This window comes from Papio anubis, chromosome 20 (genome assembly GCF_008728515.1).
Source record: "Papio anubis isolate 15944 chromosome 20, Panubis1.0, whole genome shotgun sequence".
NCBI lineage: Eukaryota > Metazoa > Chordata > Mammalia > Primates > Cercopithecidae > Papio > Papio anubis.
In genome coordinates, this window is record NC_044995.1 from 29,055,648 (window position 1) to 29,068,685 (window position 13,038).

General features: G+C 42.1%; 2 pseudogenes across 1 annotated transcript; one reads left to right on the forward strand and one right to left on the reverse strand.

The window, feature by feature from the left end:
- Positions 1-490: 490 nt before the first annotated feature.
- Positions 491-3,961, reverse strand: LOC116271733 (annotated as a pseudogene). The gene has a single exon (XR_004180458.1). The product of XR_004180458.1 is annotated as a peptidyl-prolyl cis-trans isomerase FKBP1A pseudogene (transcript).
- Positions 3,852-4,867, forward strand: LOC101021246 (annotated as a pseudogene).
- Positions 4,868-13,038: the final 8,171 nt, after the last annotated feature.

The window sequence follows — 13,038 nt, forward strand, 5'->3', positions numbered from 1 at the left end:
TCTCTTTTGCCTGGCCCCTTCTTTCAGAAAAGAGTGTCACATATCCCTGGCTCAGCATTTAGGTGATGTGACTCTTCTGTTTGCTCCCCACATATAGGTAGGATTTTATATATAGCCCAGTGCACAAGTGCAATAATGACTCTAACATTTTGAACCAGCCAAGGGGACAAATACTCTCTCTCATAGCTAGGTGTAGAAAAATGGGTAAGATCCTGGGTTTCCTTTCTGTACAAAGGTTATAAAAGGTTACCGCTCTCTCGCATATTGTATAAAGCTCTTGGGTGGTAGAGGGAGTGTCATCACAAGGCCCAGCGTGCAGATGAGACTGTTTCTTATGAACTCACCCTGACAACCATTAGGATTGTCACCCTCACACATGGACAAAGCCCACTTAATCTCACACATGGATGCAGTCCACAGTGAAAATTGTGACCTTCATTTGTAAATTTCTGTTCAGAGTTGTGATGGTGACTCCTTTCTTTCTTTCTTCTTTTTTTTTTTGAGAAAAGCCGGCATAAAGCACTTTTATTGCAATAATAAAACTTGAGACCCATATATGGTGCCGGGGGGAGGGGGCAGCAATGATTTATCTCACCAAATCACTACACAGGACAGCAAAGGGGTGAGAAGGGGCTGAAGGAGGAAAAGCCAGGAAACTCTGAGATCAGTAGAGGGAGCCAAGCATCAAAAAACAGGAGATGCTGCAGCTGCGATGACCAGCATCATTTTCTGAAGAGAACATTCAACGATTTGTCATGATCAGTGAACATGATCTGCTTTCAAAGGCAGAGGGTTTAAGGGGAGGGTGGGGTGGGAGGCAAAGGCTCTCCCCATCCCCACCTCAGTTTTAGGTAGGGCTTTTAATTTAACCCAAGGACATCTCTCAACTTGGAGAATAATTCAGTCCTCAACAGCACCTCAAATCTGCTATAGCTTTGCAGAGCAGCAGCAAAAATGTTTAATATATAATACATAAAAATGTCATTCAAAAAATTAAAATAAAATATTCTTGCAACCCCCCCAACACCAATTCCTATTCTAACGTTAACCTATCACTTGTGCTGTTAATACTTAACCAGGTACTTAACTGGAAACCTATATCCAAAAGACTGAAAGTGAATCTTCACCATAAAATGAAAACAAAATAAAATGAATAACTTGAGGTTTATAGCATATGGTTTAGGTAAACACACATACGAGGAGAAAGGGGAATAGGAAACGGAGGTGTCAGAAGCAAAGCTGAGTGACAGAACACATTCAGTCCGGGCAGATGTCTATACAGAGTGGAGTGGAACATCAGGAAAATCTCCATATGGATTCATGTGCACACGTCTGGAGGCACCAGATCCCTCCATGGCAGATCCAAGAACAGGGAGCTAAGGGAGGAAGCCATTCCTGTCATTCCCGTTTTAGAAGCTCCACATCGAAGACGAGAGTGGCATGTGGTGGGATGATGCCTGGGTGCCCAGTGGCACCATAGGCATAATCTGGAGACATAGTCACTTTGGCTCTCTGACCCACACTCATCTGGGCAACCCCTTCTTCCCAGCCTCAGATCACCGCCTGCTTGCCTAGCATAAACTTAAAGGGCTTGTTTCTGTCCCGGGAGGAATCACATTTCTTTCCATCTTCAAGCATCCCGGTGTAGTGCACCACGCAAGTCTGGCCGCGCTTCGGGAAGGTGCGCCAGTCTCCTGGGGAGATGGTTTCCACCTGCACTCCCATGGCGGCGGCGGACGCTGAGCGGGCTGGCAGCGCGACTGGCGGCGTGGACCTACAGCGACCTGGCGGCGGTTCCACTGCTCTGCCTAGTCCCTCGGTTCATCGCCTCGATGGTGACTCATTTCTAAACCCAGCTCTGGCAGGTGAAAACTCTCCTATCTGGACCCAGCCAATTAGAAAGATGTTGACTGTCATACCTGGGCTTAAAGCTACAGACACTATCACGGGTCCATACCAGCACAAAGGATTTAGAGGAAATTGTGACTCCTATGCATGCCATATAAAGCCCTTGGGTGATACAGAACATGTCTTAACATGGCCCTGAACAAATGTAAGATTGTGACAGTCTTGCACACACATAGCAAACAGTAGAGATGGTCATCCTTTCACAGCCCACTGTTGAAATTCTGAATCTCATACCTGGAGACAGTCAAAAGTTGGAAAATTGACTCTCATAAGTGGATCTGGTCCACATATTGATTGGTGTCTCTCAGACAAAAATCTAGCACACCTGTGAGACTGTGATTCTAATAAGGGAACACAGTACACAGAAAAAATCGAGGCTCTCATGAGTGGATTCAGTCCATTGTAGAGATTGTCGCTCATCTATATAGAAGCAACATACAGGAGGCATTGACTCTCATACCTAGAACTTGGACGTGTGTGGAATTTTTAATCTCATTCTCGGACTTCCTTGCAGGTGTGAAATGTGCCTCTTCCCAGCACCCAAGGGATTTAACTCTTCTTGTTTGGGCCCAGCCCACAGAAGGGATTGTGACATATCACTGAACCCAGCAGCTAGGTGATGTGACTCTCCTGTAACATCACCATGGTGATGGGCATTGAGTTATGTAACAAGGTCCCCTGTAGGCAGGCCCAGAAAAAAAAATATTATATCACCTGGATGTTAAACCCAGCAATATGTAACAATGTCTAATGTGATATATTGAGCACAAGGTCACCTGTAAGCAGGCCCAGAAAAAAAAAATGTTTGCTGGTGTTAAACCCAGCACAATGTAACAATGTCTAATTTGATATATTGAGCCCCAATATGACACAACATGTAAGACACATTTGGGAGAGTCACATAACTTGAGTGCAATGTTGGTAGCAAGCCCTAAGCCTATCATAAACAGGCCTTAAAGAAACTGGCCAGAAACAGGGTTTCTGCAGCAATGTGACATGCTCGTGATGGCTGTCACGCACACTGCTAAAAGTTGTTGGTTTACTGGAGCAGGGCAAGGAACACCTGGCCCCGCCCAGATCAAAAAACTGCTCAAACCACAAATGATAGCAGGAGTGGCCTGTGCCTTGACAGCATGTTTTTGCTGCAGATAATCAGCCAGAGCCTGTTTCTCTGCTCCTCACTGAGAATGCTTTGTTTCCCATAAGGAATACTCTTCGCTAATCTAAAATCAGTAGAAGCAATGCTTATCACTGGCTTTCTGTCAGTAAATGTGTGGGTCAAACTCTGTTCGAGGCTCTCAGCTCTGAAGGCTGTGAGACCTGATTTCCTACTCCATACCCTATATCTCTGTGTGTGTGTCTTTAATTCCTCCAGCACCGTTGAGTTAGGGTCTCCACAACCAAGCTGGTCATGGCAAGCAGCGCCCAACCTGGAGACTCAAATCCAGGTCAAAGTGTCACCAGAGTGATGGTTGGAGAAAGTAGAACTAAGTTGGAGGACACCCGAGTACTCTTAAGCAATCCCCATGGTTAGTAAAAGGGGAGCCCGGAAGCATCAGGATAACAATGGGACAAGTGTAGGCTCTGGTTCTTTCCACCCTGGAATCTTTTCACACTAATGATGAGGAGGAAGGAAAGTATAACAAAGTAACAGAAGAGGTAACAGAGCAAGTTTGTTTGCCAGCTAAAGCAAAAGCAGCAAAGGAGGAAGAGGTTCATCCCTATCCTTCTGCACCCCATTATGTGGAAGAAAAAGAGTGGTCTGACCCTCCAGATCTTTCTTTTCCAGAGGACACTGGACAAAAAGTAGTTGCGCCAGTGACTGTTCAAGCAGTGCCTTGAATGACCACTTCAGTTCTATTTAGGCAGGAATCCAGCAAGCTAGATGAGAGGATGATATGGATGCTTTGCAGTTCCCTGTTAGAATACACCCACCTGATCAATAGGGAAATATTATGGCTATGTTTGAGCCTTTTCCTTTTAAAATACTTGAAGAATTTAAACAAGGTATTAATCAGTATGGACCAGGTTCTCCTTTTGTAATGGGACTGTTAAAGAATGTTGCTGTCGCTCTCCTCCCGCCGCCCAAGATGCCAAAAGGAAAGAAGGCCAAGGGAAAGAAGGTGGCTCCAGCCCCTGCCATCGTGAAAAAGCAGGAGGCTAAGAAAGTAGTGAATCCCCAGTTTGAGAAAAGACCTAAGAATTTTGGCATTGGACAGGACATCCAGCCCCAAAGAGACCTCACCCGTTTTGTGAAATGGCCTCGCTACATCAGGTTGCAGCGGTGGAGAGCCATCCTCTATAAGTGCCTGAAAGTGCCTCCTGCTATTAACCAGTTCACCCAGGCCCTGGACCATCAAACAGCTACTCAGCTGCTTAAGCTGGCCCACAAGTACAGACCAGAGACAAAGCAAAAGAAGAAGCAGAGGCTGTTCGCCCGGGCTGAGAAGAAAGCTGCTGGCAAAGGGGACATCCCCACTAAGAGACTACTTGTCCTTCGAGCAGGAGTTAACACTGTCACCACCTTGGTGGAGAACAAGAAAGCTCTGCTGATGGTGATTGCACATGATATGGATCCCATCGAGTTGGTTATCTTCTTGCCGGCCCTGTGTCGTAAAATGGGGGTCCCTTACTGCATCATCAAGGGGAAGGCAAGACTGGGATGTCTAGTCCATAGGAAGACCTGCACCACTGTAGCCTTTACGCAAGTGAACTCGGAAGACAAAGTCTCTTTGGCTAAGCTGGTGGAAGCTTTCAGGACCAATTACAATAACAGATACGAAGAGATCCACTGTCACTGGGGCAGCAATGTCCTGAGTCCCAAGTCTGTGGCTCATATCGCCAAGCTTGAAAAGGCAAAGGCTAAAGAACTTGCCACTAAACTGGGTTAAATGTACACTGTTGAGTTTTCTGTACATAAAAATAATTAAAATACAAATTTTCCTTAAAAAAAAAAAAATGCTGCTGTCTCCAGTCAGATGTTGCCAGCAGCGGGGACAGTAGGATTATTTTTAGGTAGGTCTAGTTTAAGTTTTAAAGGAGAAGTAGTACATACAAGAGTCATTGATTCAGATTACAATGGGGAAATTCAAATTGTTATATCTACTTCTGTTCCCTGGAAAACAGGGCCAGGAGAGTGCATAGCATAGCTCCTGATTGTGCCATATCTGGAAAAGGGAAAAATGAAACTAGACGGATAGGAGGATTTGGCAAAACAAATAAACAAGGGAAAGCTGCCTACTGGGTAAATCAAATTACTGATAAATGTAATTTCCTACCTGTGAAATAACTATTCAGGGAAAGAAATGTAAAGGTTTAGTAGATACAGGAGTGGACATTTCAGTCATTTCTCTACAGCACTGACCATCCACATGGCCAATTCAACCGACTCAGTGTAACACAGTTGGAGTTGATAAAGTCCCTGAAGTATATCAGAGTAGTTATATTTTACATTGTGAAGAATCTGATGGACAATCTGGGACTATTCAGCCAATTATAACTCCTGTACCTATAAGTTTATGGGGGAGAGATTTATTACAGGAATGGGGAGCACAAGTTCTAATTCCAGAACAATTATATAGCCCTCAAAGTCAGCATATGATGCAAGAAATGGGGTATGTGCCTGGCACGGGATTAAGAAAAAATTTACAAGGGTCAAAGAAACTGCTTCAAGTGGAAGGACAAAACTCTCATCAGGGTTTAGGATATCATTTTTGATGGTGGGCAATGTTAAGCCTCCAGAACCTATACTTTTAAAATGGTTAACAATTAAGCCAATTTGGACAGAACAATGGCCGCTGAATAAAGAGAAACTGGAGGCTTTAGAGAACTTAGTTACCGAACAATTAGAAAAAGGACACATAGCTCCAACATTTTCCACCTGGAATTTTCCAGTCTTTGTTATTAAGAAAAAAATCAGGTAAATGGAGAATGCTGACAGATGTTAGAGCCATTAATTCAGTTATACAACGTATAGGAGCATTAAAGCCAGGATTAACTTCTCCTGCTGTGATTCCAAAAAATTGACCTTTAATAGTCATAGATTTAAAATACTGTTTCTTTACTTTCCCTTTAGCTGAGCAAGATGAACGGTTTGCATTTACAATTCCTGTGGTAAGCAGTTTGCAGCCTGCTAAGAGTTTTCATTGGAAAGTCTTGCCACAAGGCATGTTAAATAGTCCAACAATTTGTCAGACTTATGTAGGACAAGAAATTGAACCTACTTGTAAAAAATTTTCACAGTGTTATGTTATTCATTATATGGATGATATACTTTGTGCTGTCCCACTCAGAAAATATTATTCCAATGTTATCACTTATAAAACTCAATTTCTTGAGCTAGTTTAATTATAGCTCCTGACAAAATTCAGACTACTACTCCTTACTGCTACTTAGGGACCTTAGTAAATGACACTACAGTAGTGCCACAGAAAGTAATCATACATAAGGGTCAATTAAAAACATTGAATGACTTTCAAAAATTACTAGTAGACATTAATTGGATACAACCTGCTCTAGGCATTCCTACCTATGCCATGAGTAATCTATCTTCTATCCTTAGAGGAGATTCTAATCTCACTAGCCCTCAGCAATTAACAAATGAGGCCAAGATAGAGTTACAGCTGATTGAAAAGCAAGTGCATAAAGCTCAAATAAATAGAATAGATCCAGAAAAGACTTTAGACTTACTGATTTTTCCAACTCAGCATTCACCTACTGGTGGTATTATTCAAGAGCAAGATCTTGTAGAATGGCTTTTTCTTCCACATACTAATTCATGGACTCTAACTCATTATTTGGATCAAACTGCTACTCTGATAGGAAATGGGAGAACTCAAGTTGTTAAATTGCATGAATATGACCCTGGAAAAATTATTGTCCCTCTTACAAAGGCACAAATACAACAAGTCTTTATAAATAGTCTTAATTGGCAAACCCATTTAGCTGATTTCATAAGTGTTCTTGATAGTCACTTTCCAAAGACAAAATTATTTTAATTTTTTAAATTAACTAATTGGATTCTCCCTAGAATAGCTAAATTTAAACCAATTGAAGGTGCTGAAAATGTTTTTCCAGATAAGTTTAGTAATGGTAAAGCTTCTTATTCTGGATCAAAAAGTAAAGTTTTCTAGACGCCCTATACTTCAGCTCAAAAAGTGGAGCTTGTAGCTGTAATTGAGGTGCTGACTGCTTTTGAGATGCCTGTCAATGTAATTTCTGATTCTTCATACGTGGTTCATTCCACACAATTAATTGAAAATGCTCAGTTACAATTTCCTACAGATGAACAACTGATTACTTCATTTACCCAACTGCAAACAGCAGTTAGGAATAGAATGCACCCTTTTAAATTACTCATATTAGAGCTCATACACCTCTTCCAGGACCTTTGACTGCAGGGAATCAAATGGCTAATCACCTAGTTGCTACTGCAATATCTAATGCTAGACACTTTCACAATTTAACCCATGTTAATGCCTCTGGTCTCAAACTCAGGTACAGCATTACTTGGAAAGAGGCTAAAGCCATTATTCAACAATGTCCAAATTGCCAAATGGTGCATTCCTCATCTTTTACAGGAGGAGTTAATCCTTGAGGATTGGAGCCTAATTCTCTTTGGCAAGTGGATGTCAATCCTGTTCATTCTTTTGGTAAATTGGCTTATGTACATCTATGTGTAGATATATTTTCTCACTTTGGATTACATGCCAAACAGGTGAATCTTCTGCCTGTGTTAAATGGCATCTCCTGCAATGTTCGCAGTTATGGGCATTCCAGCTTCAGTTAAAATGCAGAATGCCCCAGGCTATACTAGCCAAGCTGTAGCTACATTTTTTTCTATATGGAATATTAAACACATTACTGGTATCCCATATAATTCTCAAGAACAAGCCACAGTGAAAAGAATAAATCTCTCACTGAAACAGCTGTTGCAAAAGCCAAAAAGGGGGTAAACAGGGACTATGGGACACCACATATATGCAATTGAATCTAGCATTATTAACTTTAAATTTTTTGAGCCTGCCTAAAGGCCAGATGTTAGCAGCAGCTGAACAGCATCTACAGAAACCAGCTGCAAAGACAGAAGCAGAACAATTGGTTTGGTGGAGAGATTCGATAACAAGAAGTTGGAAAACAGGTAAAATAATAACTTTGGGTAGAGTGTATGCTTGTGTTTCTCCAGGCCAAAAGCAGCAACTGATTTGGATATCATCAAGATACCTGAAACCTTATCATGAGCCAGATGCCAAGGAAGAGATTCTGGAAGGATCCTGAGGACCCCCCGGTTGCAGTCATGTTGAGACTGACGCTGAGGAGGACCCCAACTGTAACGAGCAACACCCGTCATATACAACCACCTACCTGGGGACAGATCTAGAAGCTGTCAGAGATGGTGGAAGAAAACCTGAGGAAGCCAGGCACGATGAGTAATTAATGATAGTTATGATAGCAGTGATCACCATTGCCATGAGTATTCCTTCAGCAAGGGCTGACACAGAGAACAATTATACTTATTGGGCGTATTTATCAATTTTGGTTGGCAATAATGTCTGGATGTAATCACTCCATGATGCATTTACACATGCTTTCTGGTCTCAGTATTTACCATAATAAATCTGCTCCTATAATTGAAACATACCACGCTCAAAAAGCTATTTGTAAACAGAATTAAACCTGCCCAGAAGAAATGAATGTACTTGTTTGGGAAGATTGCATTGCAGAACAGGCAGAGGTGATGCGCAATGATTTCTATGGAATCATTATTGATTGGTCCCCTAAGGGGATGTTTATCTTGAAATGCACCTCTCAGTCTGTGTGCCATGGCCACACGATGTTCAGCTAGTCTGAACAAAATGGTCAGGTGGTAGAAATGGTAAGAAGTGCGGCAAGAGTTCCTATTATCTGGAAACATGGCAGTATAGTGGCACCTCAACCTCAAATGCTATGACCCACTCTGGTAGCTAAACATAAGGATTTGTGGAAACTATTAACAGCTCTTAATAAGATCAATATTTGGGAAGGAAAATATACTATGCTATCACAATATAATCCTAATTACATTTTAGAACTTTTTGAAAACAATACAATGTGGATAGAAAGTTGTATTCACCATCCTTTTCTGTTGGCAATGGGCGATCTAAAGTTTGACATCCCTAATTATCATGTAACTTACCAGGAATGTAGATTGTTCTCTTGTGTGAACTCTTCCTTGTTTAATACTAATCATTCTATCCTAGTAGTGAGAGCTCAAGAAGGAGTATGGTTACCAGTGAAGCTTTCCCGTCCTTAGGAAGCCTCTCCCTCTGTACATGTTACTGAAATTCTTCAGAAAATTCTGAGATGCTCTCGGTGCTACTTTAATCTTGATTATTATAAGACTGATCGCTGTCACAGCTACTGCTGCAGCAGCTGGAATTATGCTACATTCATCAGTGTAAACAGCAGATTTTGTAAATACATGACAAAAGAATTCTACTCTGCTGTGTGACTCTCAAACTAAAATAGACCAAAAGATAGTTAATCAAATCAACGATCTCTGACAAACTGTAATGTGGTTAAGAGATCAAGTAGCTAGTTTAGAATATAGAATGCAGCTAAAAAGTGATTGGAATAATTCTGACTTTTGTATCACTCCTCACCCTTGTAATGAATTACAGCATGAGCAGGAAAGAATTAAGAAACATTTAAAAGGTCATACTGGAAATTTATCTTTGAATATTGCAAAAGTGAAGGAATAAGTATTTGAAGCCTCTCAGGCACATCTGATGCTAATGCCAGGAACTAAAGTGCTTGAAGGAGCTTTAAAGTGGGCAGATTAGCAGTTTCTTGATCCATTAAAATGAATCAAGAATCTTGAAAGCTCTGTGATTTCAGTGATGATCATGCTTTTAATCTGTTGTCTTCGTATAGTCTGCAGATGCAGATCCCAAATTCTGCAAGAAGTAGCCCACCATGACAAAGCTGCCTATGCCTTTATCACTTTGCAAAAACATAAAGGAGGACATGGTAGCAAGACCTAAGTCTATCATAAACAGGCCTTAAAAAAAACTGGCCAGAAACAGGATTTCTGTAGCAATGTGACATGTTCATGATGGCTGTTACGCACACTGCTAAAAGTTGTTGGATTAGTGGAGCAGGGCAAGGAACACCTGGCCCTGTCCAGAGCAAAAAACTGCTCAAACCACAAATGATAACAGGAGTGGCCTGTGCCTTGACAGCATGTTTTTGCTGCAGATAATCAGCCAGAGCCTGCTTCTCTGCTCCTCACTGAGAATGCTTTGTTTCCCATAAGGAATGCTTTTAGCTAATCTTGCTTATCACTAGCTTTCTGTCAATAAATGGGTGGGTCAAACGCTGTTTGAGGCTCTCAGCTCTGAAGGCTGTGAGACCCCTGATTTCCCACTGCACACCCTATATTTCTATGTGTCTTTAATTCCTCTAGCGCTGCTGGGTTACGGTCTCCATGACTGAGCTGGTGTCGACAGGTGCAGGATTCAGCAACAATTGACAATACCCAAAATTTGTGGGGTCCCCCAAAACAGAGGAGAGTCAAATCACTGAGGTGTTAGATCCAGTGATATATTACAATCTTACTTTTGGACTAGGACCAGGCAGCAAAATCAAATCACTCAGGTGCTGATCATAGGCATATGTAACAATCACACCCACAGGAAAGTCCAGTAATGATTTAACAATCCCACGCAGGTCCCAGTTCTAGGTATGAGAGTCACCACATTTTGTATGTTGGGTCTAAGTATGGTAGTGAAAATCTCACCAGTGAATTGGATCAGTGCATGAGAGCCTTCATTCCTCCTGTAAACTGTGTTCACTCTGGCCTTAAGCCCAGATAAAATTTTCACGGATTCAGATAGAATTCCCACATGTCAATGAACTGAGTTTAGAAATAAGTCATCATTCCAACTTTGGCTAGATGTTCACATATGACAGTTACAATTTTAACTGTGGACTGTGTCTGTGTGAAATTCAGGGTCTCACCAGTGGTCTCTGTCCATGTATGAGGGTGACAATCCTAACAATTGGTGGGGTGTGCACATGAGAGCCACAATTTCACCTGGGTGTTGAACCCTGGAATGACACTGTCTGTACCACAAGAGATTTATATAGTATGCAAGAAAGTGGCAATTATCTATGACTTTGTACAAAAAAGAAGAACCAGGATTGTAATTACAACACTAGGCCTAACTATAAAAGACAGCACCTCTCCTATTAGATTGATTGAGGTATGAGAATCACCATTGCATCTGTGAGCTAGGCCAAAATATATTTTACAATCCCACCTGTGAATAGGCAAAGAGAAGGAGAGTCACATCACCTAGGTTGAGGGCAGGACCAAACAGGAGTGTTGCATCAATTTAAGACTCAGCCAGGAATATGTTACAACCTTCTCCTAAAAGCAGGACACAGGCAGTAGAGTCACATCACCTGGGTGCTGAGTTCAGCAACAGGTAACAATGCTTTCTAAGGTCAATACCCATGCAGGACAGACACATCGCCTGGTACCTGGGTCTAGTGATAATTCACAATTTTTCCTGTGTGCAGAGGGCAGGCAAAAATGGAGAGTTACATCTCCTAGGTAACTGATGCATAGATATGTCAGAAGGCCCTCTGTAGAAAGGGTCTAGGCAGAAGCCTCTCATTTTATAGGTGTTGGATCTAGTAATATGTCCTAACATGGAAAATATTCAGGGCTTAGGCAAAAAAAAAGGGGTCACATAACCTGAGTGCAGAACTTAGCAATATGTAACAATGCACCATGTGGGCAGTGCCAAGGGAAGAAAAAAGACTCACATCACCTGGGTGGAAGACCCAGCCATATGTCACAATGACACCTGTGGGCAGGACCAAGGCTGGAAAAGAGGGTCCTAACTTTGAGGCGCAGAATCAAGACATATATCACAAGCTCATCTGTGGGCTGGGTTGAGGCAGGAGAGCCAAATCACTACAATGCTTAGCAGACACAATCATACCTGAAAGAAAGTCCAGGAATGAGATTAGAAATTCCACACATGTCCATGTTCTAGATATGAGAGTCAACACCTCCTGTATGTTGGGTCTAAATACATGAGTAACAATCTCAATAGCTGACAGAATTTTTGCAAGAGAGCCACAATTTCTTCTGCAGACTGTGTTCTTTCACAGTAGGCACAGCCTCATATGTGTGCTAAAGTTTGGTCTGAGTCACCAGCCCACCTGTAGACCAGATCCTCATATGAGAGTCAATTCTCCAACATTCAACAGACTCCATATGTGAGATTCAGAACCCCAAAAGTGAGATATGTTTATATGGGAGAATGACAATCTTTATTGTTGCCTGAGTGTGCATTCAAGAGACACTATCTCACCTGTGTGCTGTGTACTCCCATGACACGTTGTGTCACCTGAGGGCTTTATACAATATGCAAGAGTGGTGATCCTCTGACCTTCAAACAAGAAGGAAATCTAGATTCTTTTCATTAGTTCTAAGCCCAGAGTCAACATCTCTCTAATTGGCTAAGTCCAGATAAGAGAGTCCTCACCTTCCTATGAACTGGGTTTAGAAATGAGTCACCATCGGCTGGGCATGATGGGTCACGCCTATAATCCCAGCACTTTGGGAGGCTGAGGCAGTTGGATCACCTGAGGTCATGAGTTTGAGAACAGCCTGACCAACATGGTGAAAGCCCATCTCTACTAAAAATACAAACAATGAGCCAGGCATGGTGGCAGGTGCCCATAATCCCAGCTACTTGGGAGGCTGAGGAAGGAGAATCACTTGAAGTTGGGAGGCAGAAGTTGCAGTGAGCTGAGATCATGTCATTGCACTCTAGCCTGGACAAGAGGGAAACTCCATCTCAAAAAAAAAAAAAAAAAAAGGTACCATCTCAACTGTGGCCAGATGTTCACATATGACAGTCAGAGTTCCAACCGGGAAGTGCATTCATATGAGATTCAGGACCTCACCTGTGAGCTCTGTCCGTGTGTGAAGGTAACAATCCTAAAGGTTGGCGGGGTGTGCATAGGAGAAACACAATCTCATCTGTATGGTGAACCCTGTTATGACATTCTCTGTAACACACTAGGGCTTTACAGATGTGAGAAAGCGGTAATTCTCTATGACTTTTGTACAGA